Raw genomic sequence first — 10,308 nt, forward strand, 5'->3', positions numbered from 1 at the left:
AAATCCAGAATTCGCACCAATAATTCACACATCCAAAACCCTTCCTCCTGGCAACACTGTTTCCAGTCACGTGTTCAAAGGCCCAATGAGTGCTTAGAGTAACAAAGGTTCAGCTATTCAATTTCTTGCCGATTTGCTGAATCTTACTTATGGGAGTTCATCGCTGTTTATACCTGTTATTGTCATGCGTCCAGCCAGCTGGACGTCATAAAATATGAGTTATCTGATTATGGCTGTTAATCTGATCCAATGAGGGAGCAACGGCTTAAAAAAAAAGCATGAATGTCAGGGATATTAAGATGCTGAATGTCTGACTGAATGATAGGCCAATGGCAAAGGGTGCAAGTGAAGGGTGATTAATGACAGAATGACGGCCTTTAAAGAGTGAGTTCGGTACCAAATATTGTGCGTCCTTGTGCACCAGGACTTCGGGCTGTTCACTTTCCAACATTTTCGCTCCCATCCCTGTCACACCTGACCCAACTGCATACCTCAACGTGTGTTGATGTGCTGTCGAGGCATTGTCGACTCCAGGCATAGTTGAGGCAATATACCATCCTACACTCTATCAAGTCAAGACTGATGTTTCTGAATGAGTCAGTCTTTTTAGCTTTGTCCACTGCTGCCATTTGACGTTAACAAAACACCGAATTGACTGCACAAATACAGCAAGACAAAAGCTACTCAGAAGATTGGACTCCACGACCATTTGAGTGCAGCAGCGATTGACCAAATGATGGCTGGAAAGCAAGGATACAATTATGAGGGATTGAACTGATGCCAAGGCAGTGTTTAATTCGTCAAAATTACAACGGTCTGAGATGAGAAAAATTTTCAAGGTTATAATGAAATATATAGGCACTGAAACGGTGAAAAGGCTTATTTGTGCCTCTTGATTGGACTAGCATAATCATTTAAAAACGTCAATGGGTGGAACCTCTTCCAGGCTGAAATGAATGAACAAGGCCTCACTCTTATCTACATTATCTTGCACAGACATTTCTGTGTACTTTAACCCACTGAAACTGTCCCACTCCTTTTCAGTGTTCCAATGCCCTCATTGTCTTTTAGTGCCACTGTATTTTTTAACAAACATAATGCATGGTATCTTCTTCTCATCATTAATTGAGATTATAAATGCCGATGTCTCAAGAAATTATCTTCACTTATACCTGAATGGCAACATGAAAATTACACATTTATTCCTACTCTGTTTTCTGTCATATTCCAAACATTTTAATTTGCTGAATAACTGCATGAATCCATGTAAAACTCTGTAAAATCCACTTTATAAATAGAACAAGACTAACTCAGCATTGGGGCACAGACAGGCCTCACAACTGAATGCATTGTCTGAGCTGCGATGACACCTATTTTTCGAAGAGCGACGTTGCTTGATAATGTTATTTAATAGACGTCCTGCGTTTTACATATCAAGAAAATAGAAAGCAACACATCCCATTCTAAAAGCTGAATGACTTGATATAAGATTGTTTAATGTATCATCACATCTTTATGACACTGTACATATTTGGATATAAATTCTGTGTGTTATGGTCTTATTCTGCACAACCACCTTTGAAAGGTGATGGGCTCCAAAATATAACGTTTCCAAATAAACCTGTTGGACTATAACCTGCTGTTGTGTGATTTTTCACTTTGTCCATTCCAGTCCAACACCAGCACGTCCAAATCATGGCTACTCGAACAAATAAACCTTCATGCAAATAATTGACAATGTTTCAATTTATTAAACGAATCTCCCGATTGGCCAGAGTTATAGAAATTTCTGAAAAACATCCACCAATGTTAAAAAGCAAGGTTTGCATGCAGACAGATTTCTTGAAGTTTCTGAAGGCTTTCCGAAGAGATCACCTACTACTCTAGTTGGCGCCAAGTCTCCCCAGTATAGAGGAGACCAGAGCTAGAGCAATGAATGCACCAGATGAGCTTGCTGGATGTGTTGGAAAATCACCGGCAGATGTTAAATTATCCTTTAGGCGCTTGGATAGAGATGAGGGAGGAGGTGTGGTTGCAAGTCTTAAACCTCTTCCCTTGGCAGGGGAACGTGCCAGGAATGGCTGCTGGGTTGTTAGTGGCTGCAGACCTAACGAGAGAGTCGTGAAGAGAATGGCCTATGCAGAACGCTGAGAGGAGCTGGGAGGGCAATATATCTCTGGTGATGGGGTCTGCTTGTACGTGCTAGAAATGGCTGAGGATGTTGCCTTGGAGACAGAAATTGATATAGTGGAAGGGGAGGACACGGGTTCTATCCTTGCTACGGTTGAAGGGGTAGGGTTCAAGGAGTTTTGGAAAGTGCAGAAGTGGCACTTTAGAGGTTTATTGATCACGTGACATGCGAAATTGCGTTCGTTGAACTTGTCTATTTACGCGATGCATGCCCCTCATGATTGGAACACCTCCGTAAGATCAGCTCCCAGCCTCTGACGCGCCAGGCAAAATAGTTCAGCCTGTAAACGTTTGCACCTTTTCCATTTTCAAATGTAGGATGTCGCATGCTGTCTGAAGCAATCATCTTAGCAGCTGATCTGTCGCTGATAAACGCTGCAGGAAGGCGTGATAACTTGCAAAATATGCTGTCAAACGAAGATTGCACAAGCAACATGAGTCCTTGAGCAAAACGTACAATTGACTTCTGAGTTGTCGCTGACACCAAAGCAATTGCGTCGTTCGGGAGCAGAAATAATCCCACTGTTAGATTACAATTCAAATGCATTTGTCATAAGGTTCGTAGCAGTTTATCAGCAGCACATAACCCTGACTACAAAGGTCTGTGAGTATCCAGAAGAACAGTGTGCGACCGTTGAAAGGATGTTTCTCCAGACGATGTTTGTCAACATGACAAGCTGCAGTTGAGCTGGTGGCATTGCGATTGAAATTGCATGCATCCGGACATTGTGCTTAATTTTGGAGATCAGAGCAAATGGTTAACTCGGGTATGCGCGCTCGGGAAAGTAAATGCTTTTTTTGTTGAAAAGCTTTGCAATGAAAGGAAACACTTCACACTATCGTGCGATCGATATGAAGCAGACAATGAACAGCCGCCGTGGTTTTGAGCTCTGGCAATGTAGGCATTTGCTTTCGAGCAGAAAGCAGCGTCGGTCGGTTAGCTCAGCTGGTAGGAGCGTGGTGCTAATAACGCCAAGGTCGTGGGTTCAATCCCCACACTGACCATGCGAAGCGATGGCGTGGTTAGCGCTGCGGTGTCAGGGATCGTCGTGGCATTTAACTTTCACTGTCTGCAAGAACTTGTCACATGATCGCTTGAGATGTGTCTTCGTTCGAAAGCCGACCATCACTGTCATGAACATCAACTCGCTGGTTCATGCCGGATCTCTGCTGCGTTGCTGTATTTCCAAACAACGTGCTCCACGAATCCACGATGCAGGAAGCCTCACCTGCGCAATAAAAGATTTGACAGGGTTAGACGCACGACTTGATCGCCATACCCATGATGATTGGTGGATGTTGTCTGCAGCAAATCAATCAGTCTCAATTGTGTCCACAATCAAATGCAAAACATGAAATATATGCAGCTTAAGCAGACCAGGCACAGTCTCGGAGGAGAACCAGAGTTCAGGCTTCAATTCAAATCAAAGATTCGTTCATGTTATTTTCCTGGATCTCTGTTAATACTTGTCACACGACTTCCAGAGGGAATTCACCCTCACGCTTGCTCACCTCTTATGCATCGACACTGGAGTTATCATAATTCCAGCAACATCATAGAGCCATTAATAAAAGCAAATTACTGCGGATTCTGTAATCTGAAACTAAAAGAGAAAATGCTGGAAAATCTCAGCAGGTCTGGCACCATCTGCACGGAGAGAAAAGAGCTGACGTTTGGAGTCTAACTGAACCTTTGTTAAAGATAAAAAAAGGGGGAGAATTAGGGAGCTATTTATACCAGGCTGACAGAAGGTGAGTCAAAGCTTCAGATGCAAAGGTGATAATGATAGTGCATGGAGAGATTAATGGGAGATTAGGAGCCGTGAATGAGACAAGCTGAGGACAGTGCTATGTGACAAAATATGTGGGGGATGGGTGAAGCCGAGACAAAATGGAAAACAGGGGAGAAGGGTAGCAAAGCGGGAAGAGGAGAGGAAAAAGGTATTGAAAGAGTGGGGAGCGAGAGAAAGAGAGACAATCAAGAAATAAGAGGTACAGAACAGTGAAAAAAACACAACTGAAGAAGATAAATAAAATAATTGAAATAAAATTTCCTGAAGTAGTTTGAATTCAACAACTTCAGACAATTTTACTTCATTTATTTTATTTATCTTTTTTATCATTTCAACTGAACTATCATGGAGCCATTAGATATGGACAGCACTGAAAACACAGTCTTCGGTCGAACTCGTCCATTCCGAACAGATGTCCTCAACTGATCCAGCCGCGATTGCACGCACTTGAGCCATTTCTCTCGAAACCCTTCCTTTTCAAATACACGTCCAGATTCCTTAAAAGTATTGGAATTATACCATCCATCACCAGATCGTCTGGCAAGTTATTCCAAAACGCACCACCTTCTGCGTGCACCGTTGCCCCTCACTGCCTTTCGAATTCTCACCCTCCTACACCCCCAGATTTATACCCTCTCATTTTGCAATGCCCCATCTGACCAAACGGAAGTCGTCTATTTACCCGATTCATGCCCCTCATGTTTGGAAAACCTCCGTAAGATCAGCTCCCAGCCTCTGACGCGCCAGGCAAAATAGTGAGTGCGTGTTCAGCCTGTAAACGTTTGCACCTTTTCCATTTTCAAATGTAGGATGCAGCATGCTGTCTGAAGCAATCATCTTAGCAGCTGATCTGTCGCTGATAAACGCTGCAGGAAGGCGTGATAACTTGCAAAATATGCTGTCAAACGAAGGTTGCACAAGCAACATGAGTCCTTGAGCAAAACGTACAATTGACTTCTGAGCTGTTGCTGACGCCAAAGCAACTGCGTCGTTCGGGAGCAGAAAGAATCACACTGTTAGATTACAATTCAAATGCATTTGTCATAAGGTTCGTAGCAGTTTATCAGCAGCACATAACCCTGACTCCAAAGGTCTTTGTGCATCCAGAAGAACAGTGTGCGACCGTTGAAAGTTCGTTTCTCCAGACGATGTTTGTCAACATGACAAGCTGCAGCTGAGCTGGTGGCATTGCGATTGAAATTGCATGCGTCCGGACATTGTGCTTAATTTTGGATATCAGAGCAAATGGTTAACTGGAGTATGCGCGTTCGGGAAAGTAAATACTTTTTTTGTTGAAAAGCTTTGCAATGAAAGGAAACACTTCAGACTATCGTGCGATCGATATGAAGTAGAAAATGAACAGCCGCCGTGGTTTTGACCTCTGGCAATATAGGCATTTGCTTTCGAGCAGATCGCTGCGTTGGTCGGTTAGCTCAGCTGGCTAGAGTGTGGTGCTAATAACGCTAAGGTCGTGGGTTAAATCCTCACACTGGCCATGCGAATCGATGGCGTGGTTAGCGGTGCGGTGTCCGGAGTCGTCGTGGCATTTTACTTTCACTGTCTGCAAAACCTTGTCACATGATCGCTTGAGATGTGTCTTCGTTCGAAAGCCGACCATCGCTGTCATGAACATCAACTCGCTGGTCCATGCCGGATCTCAGCTGCGTTGCTCTATTTCCAAACAACGTGTTCCACGAAACCACGAAGCAGGGAGCCTACCTGTGCAATAAAACATTTGACAGGGATAGACGCACAACTTGATCGCCGTACCCGTGATGTCTTGTAGAGGTTGTCTGCAGCAAATCAACAGTCTCAAATGTTTTCACAATCAAATGCAAAACATGAAATATATGCTGTATTAAGCAGACCTGGCACAGTCTCGGAAGAGAACCAGAGTTCAGGCTTCAATTCAAATCAAAGATTCGTTCATGTTATTTTCCTGGATCTCTATTAATACTTGTCACACGACTTCCAGAGGGAATTCATTTGCTTTCTCACCTCTTCCCTCGTAACCTCTATTCCATCCAGTCTAGTAGCCTGTATCTCAATATTCTCCTCCACAAAATTGCATTTTTCAGTGTGAATACTGGTGTATTAACACTTCTCCTATCTCCTCTCATTCCCCGCAGTCCTATAATTTCCTCACTCTACCATCCTCCTTTCTTAAAGATAGATGTTCGTTAGTCACTGTTCAGTCCTATGAGACCCTCACTGATTTCAGTTTGGAAAATTACAGCTAATGCCTTGTCAAAGTCCTCAGCTGTGTCCTAAAACAATCTGGGCTGCAGTCCATCGAATCCGAGTGGTTTATTTCTTTCAGACCTTTCAGCTTCCCTAGCACCTTCTCCTGATTGATAGCCAGCGATTTCACTATTGTCTATGTCTCTCTCTAAAATTCTGCTATGTTATCATTGTCTTCCACTGTGAAAACTGGTGCAAATTACCTATTCAGTTCCTTTCCAGTTTCTTCCTTCCCCATTACCACTGCTCCAACCTTACGTTTTTTTAGCAGTTCTATGTCTACTCTTGTCTGTATATAGGTTTGCTCGCTAAGCTGGACGGTTCATTTTCACACGTTTCGTCATCATACTAGGCAACATCGTCATTAAGTCTCCGGACGAAGTACTGCTGATGATTCCTGCTTTCTAGTTGTATGTTTCGGTTTCTTTAGGCTGGTGATGTCAAGTCCTGTGGTGACGTCATTTCATATGGTGATGTCATTTTCTATTCTTTTTCTCATGGGTCGTAAATGGGTTTCAACTCAATGTGTTTGTTGTTAGTATTATGGGTGAAATGCAATGCTTCCAGGAATTCTCGTGCTTGTCTACATTTGGCTTGTCCTTCGATGGATGCATTATCCCAGTCGATGTGGTGTCGTTCCTGATCTGCTGTGGAGAAAATATAGGGAACCGCCAGGAAACACAGAGAGTTCTTCAAGAAGTCGGTCTTTTATTTGCAAACAAAAAACCGCAACACTGAGAAAGCAGATTCTCGAACGCCCACGAACCTCAAGGTCCGTGGATTTTTAGATTTTTAAAATCATGTTTCTGTTAGCTTATCAGCATGTCCAATTGTATTAATCAAAGTACCTCACTCTAGCTACACAATAAATCAGTAATGTTAGTTCCCACTATTTCTTTAGTTGTACATTCTACTTAATGTTATTCTAGTGTCACGGTTAGATATTTATTGCTAACTCTGCTACAATAGTCTTTTATTCCAGACCCTAATTAATATTTTCCTAATATCATGATTAGATATTTCTTATCACTTCTGCTACAGTGATATTCCATTGAACACTAACCTATCATGATAGATATTGAGCTATTTCATATATTACAATAGTCTCCTTTCTCAAGGTGACTCTACTAACTATTAATTAGACATTTTAATGTCATATCCCAATTATCTATGCTCCTAATTGTGTCATAACAACACTTAACGGAGAAGCTTGCTTTATGACTTGTGTTATCTCATTACACCATAGTGACCTTTCAGCCTTAACCTTACTCTGCTAATTGGTGTAAGAATGTTCCACTATGGTTATCTCATCCTGCCTTCCACAGAACACAGATTGACACTGGTCTTCATGCTTTAACCCTTGCCATGCTTTCATGCTCTTTATATTCCACATATGTAAGGATACCAGAGAGAGGGGGTCATGTCTTTTCTTTGCCTAGTTGGTGTTCATGTATCCTAGTGGCTAGTGTTCCGCCTGTTTGTCCAATGGAGGTTTTGTTACAGTTCCTGCACGCTATTATGTCAATGACATTAATTTTGCTTAGTTTCTGTATAGGGTATTTCAAGATCATTAGCTGCTGTTTTAGTGTGTTGATGGGTTTGTGGGATACCATGATGCCAAGGGGTCTGAGTAGCCTGACAGTCATTTTCGAGATGTTTTTGATATATGGGAGGGTGGCTAAGATTTCTGGACACGTTTTGTCTACTTGTTAAAGTTTGTTGCCTTTGTCGGAAGGCTCACTGTGTGGCGAGTTACCGAGTATGGTCTGAAAATGAACCTTGCGGCTCGGCGAGAAAACCTACATACAGAGCCTCAACTTGAGATGCAAATCCTCTCAAAGCTCGCTACTCCTGTCTCTCTGTAACATTTTACATCTCTAAAATCTCCCTTGCAGCCTCATTATCCTAATAGCTGTCTTGCTCTCATATTTCATCTTATCTCCTCGTATTGCTAGGTTATCTCCTTCTGTTTGTTTTTGAAAAGGCCTCCAAGTCCTCTGCCTTCTACAAAACTTTGAATTGTATGCTTCTTCTTTGCTTTTAAGCTGCTTCTGACTTCCCTTGTCAGCTATGGTTGCCTCATCTTTACCTTCATCTGCTTCTTCTTCTTTAGCATTAATTTTTGCAATGTCTCCTGAATTACCCCAGAAATTTTTGCCATTGTTGCTTCACTATCTTCCCTGTTTGGATCGTCCTTCCAATCATCTCTAGCCAGTTCCTCGCTCATGTATTTCCTCAAGTGCCTAGGATGATTATGTCAGCTTGTACGAGAGGGCATAACTACAAATTGAGTGGTGATAGATATAAGATAGATGTCAGAGGCTGGTTGCTTACTCAGAGAGTGGTAAGGGCGTGGAATGCCCGACCCAATGTAGTCAACTCAGCCACGTTGGGGAGATTTAAACAATTCTTGGGTAAGCACATGAATGATGATGGGTTAATGTAGGGGGAGGAGCTGCGAATAGTTCACAGGTCAGCGCAACATCGAGGGCCGAAGGGCCTGTTCTGCGCTGTATTGTTCTATGTTCAATCCGGTTACAGCTGACTCAATCATTTCTCTTTTGAACTGCCGGGTGAACTCTATTCTTTTAAAGTCTTTGCCTCATTTGGGTTGCTTCACCATGAGATCCATAATCAAATCTGTCACATTGCACATTATTAAATCCAGAATTGTCTGTTCTTATAGAGATTTCTGACAAGCTGCTTCAAAAAATGTAGACATTCTCCAAATTCCTTTCTCCCCCTCTGCTTCTCTTCATGCCAAGCCCTGATCCCATTGCAGCCACATCTCTCTAGCCACCAGGATACATGAACACCAACTAGGCAAAGAAGCAACATGACCCCCCTCTCTCTCGTATCCTTACATATATGAAGAATAAAGAGCATGAAAGCATGGGAAGGGTAAAAGCATAAAGATCACTGGCAATCTGTGTTCTGTGGAAGGCAGAATGGATAATCACAGTGGAACATTCTTACACCAATTGCACATTCCAACTTCAATCTGCGCGAGAAACTCACCAACATTGTTTCAGATACTGTATGTGCTTTAACCAGCGCTGAACCCTCCCCCCACGGATAATTTTGCATGCAACTGAAACCAACTCCCACAATTTAATTTGAAGTCCTATCCACAAACTCGAGTTATGAGATTTGCAAGAACTCTGATTCGAGCATCATTCAGGTAGAGCATGTCCCATTGGCCCAGTTCCATCCTTGGAGCAACCGAGTACAGAAACCATTGTCCAATGAATTCAAACCTTTTCTGCCCAACGTTAATTTTTCAGCCATTCCTGTATCTCTAATCTTGCTGTCTTTGTGCTAATTTGCTAATGGATCACGTAGTAATATGGAGATTATTATCGATTTTGTTCTCTTTGTCCTTTCACCCTGAGCTGGAAATATTCCTTCATCAGAATCTTTCCCCTTTCTCTCTGTAAGTACAACTGGCATATTCTTCTCTTACTCCATTGTTCCTCTGCCGCCCAGATGAGAGATCCAGACCCCGGGCACGAGGCAGGATAATCGACCTTCCAGACTCTGAATTCTGGCATCAGAGAACAGTGTCTATTTCCTTTACTTGTCTATCCCTGATAATGACTACACCTTCCTTTTATTCCCCAAATTGAGTGGCTCCTTCTACCACAGTTCTGTGGTCAGGTTGCTCATCCTCTCTGCAACCCGAACTCTCTCCAGACAAGTAACAAGTATCTCAAAACTGTGAACGATTGGAAGGGCTGAGCTCCTTTTCGTTCCCTCTACGGGGAACACATTCGTGATATTGATTTGAATTTTGAAAATTCATTCGGTGAAGTATTGTATGCGAGGCTAATTCATTTGAGATTAATTAATAACTTCACTTTCTTTTGAAATACTTTCTATTTCTTTTTCCTCCATCTTGTGAAACGCTCACGGAGCTTCTATGTCATTCAGTTTGAGACAATTTGAGCAGCTGACTTTTCCATGTACCTCCTTTCCCTGACACTGTCTCTAAGATTCCATCTTGTCTGAGCTCTGAACTCTCAACTTTCGCCAGCTCCTATTCTACCTCCAGAGCTCCTCACACCCTTAATACCTGCCTCCAAAT

General features: G+C 42.6%; 1 non-coding gene across 1 annotated transcript; it reads left to right on the forward strand.

Annotated features, from left to right (window-relative positions):
• The first annotated feature begins 3,121 nt into the window (after positions 1–3,121).
• Positions 3,122–3,195, forward strand: trnai-aau (transfer RNA isoleucine (anticodon AAU)). The gene has a single exon. It is a non-coding gene; the product is annotated as a tRNA-Ile (tRNA).
• Positions 3,196–10,308: the final 7,113 nt, after the last annotated feature.

Source organism: Chiloscyllium punctatum, chromosome 43, assembly GCF_047496795.1.
Source record: "Chiloscyllium punctatum isolate Juve2018m chromosome 43, sChiPun1.3, whole genome shotgun sequence".
In the NCBI taxonomy this organism is placed as follows: domain Eukaryota; kingdom Metazoa; phylum Chordata; class Chondrichthyes; order Orectolobiformes; family Hemiscylliidae; genus Chiloscyllium; species Chiloscyllium punctatum.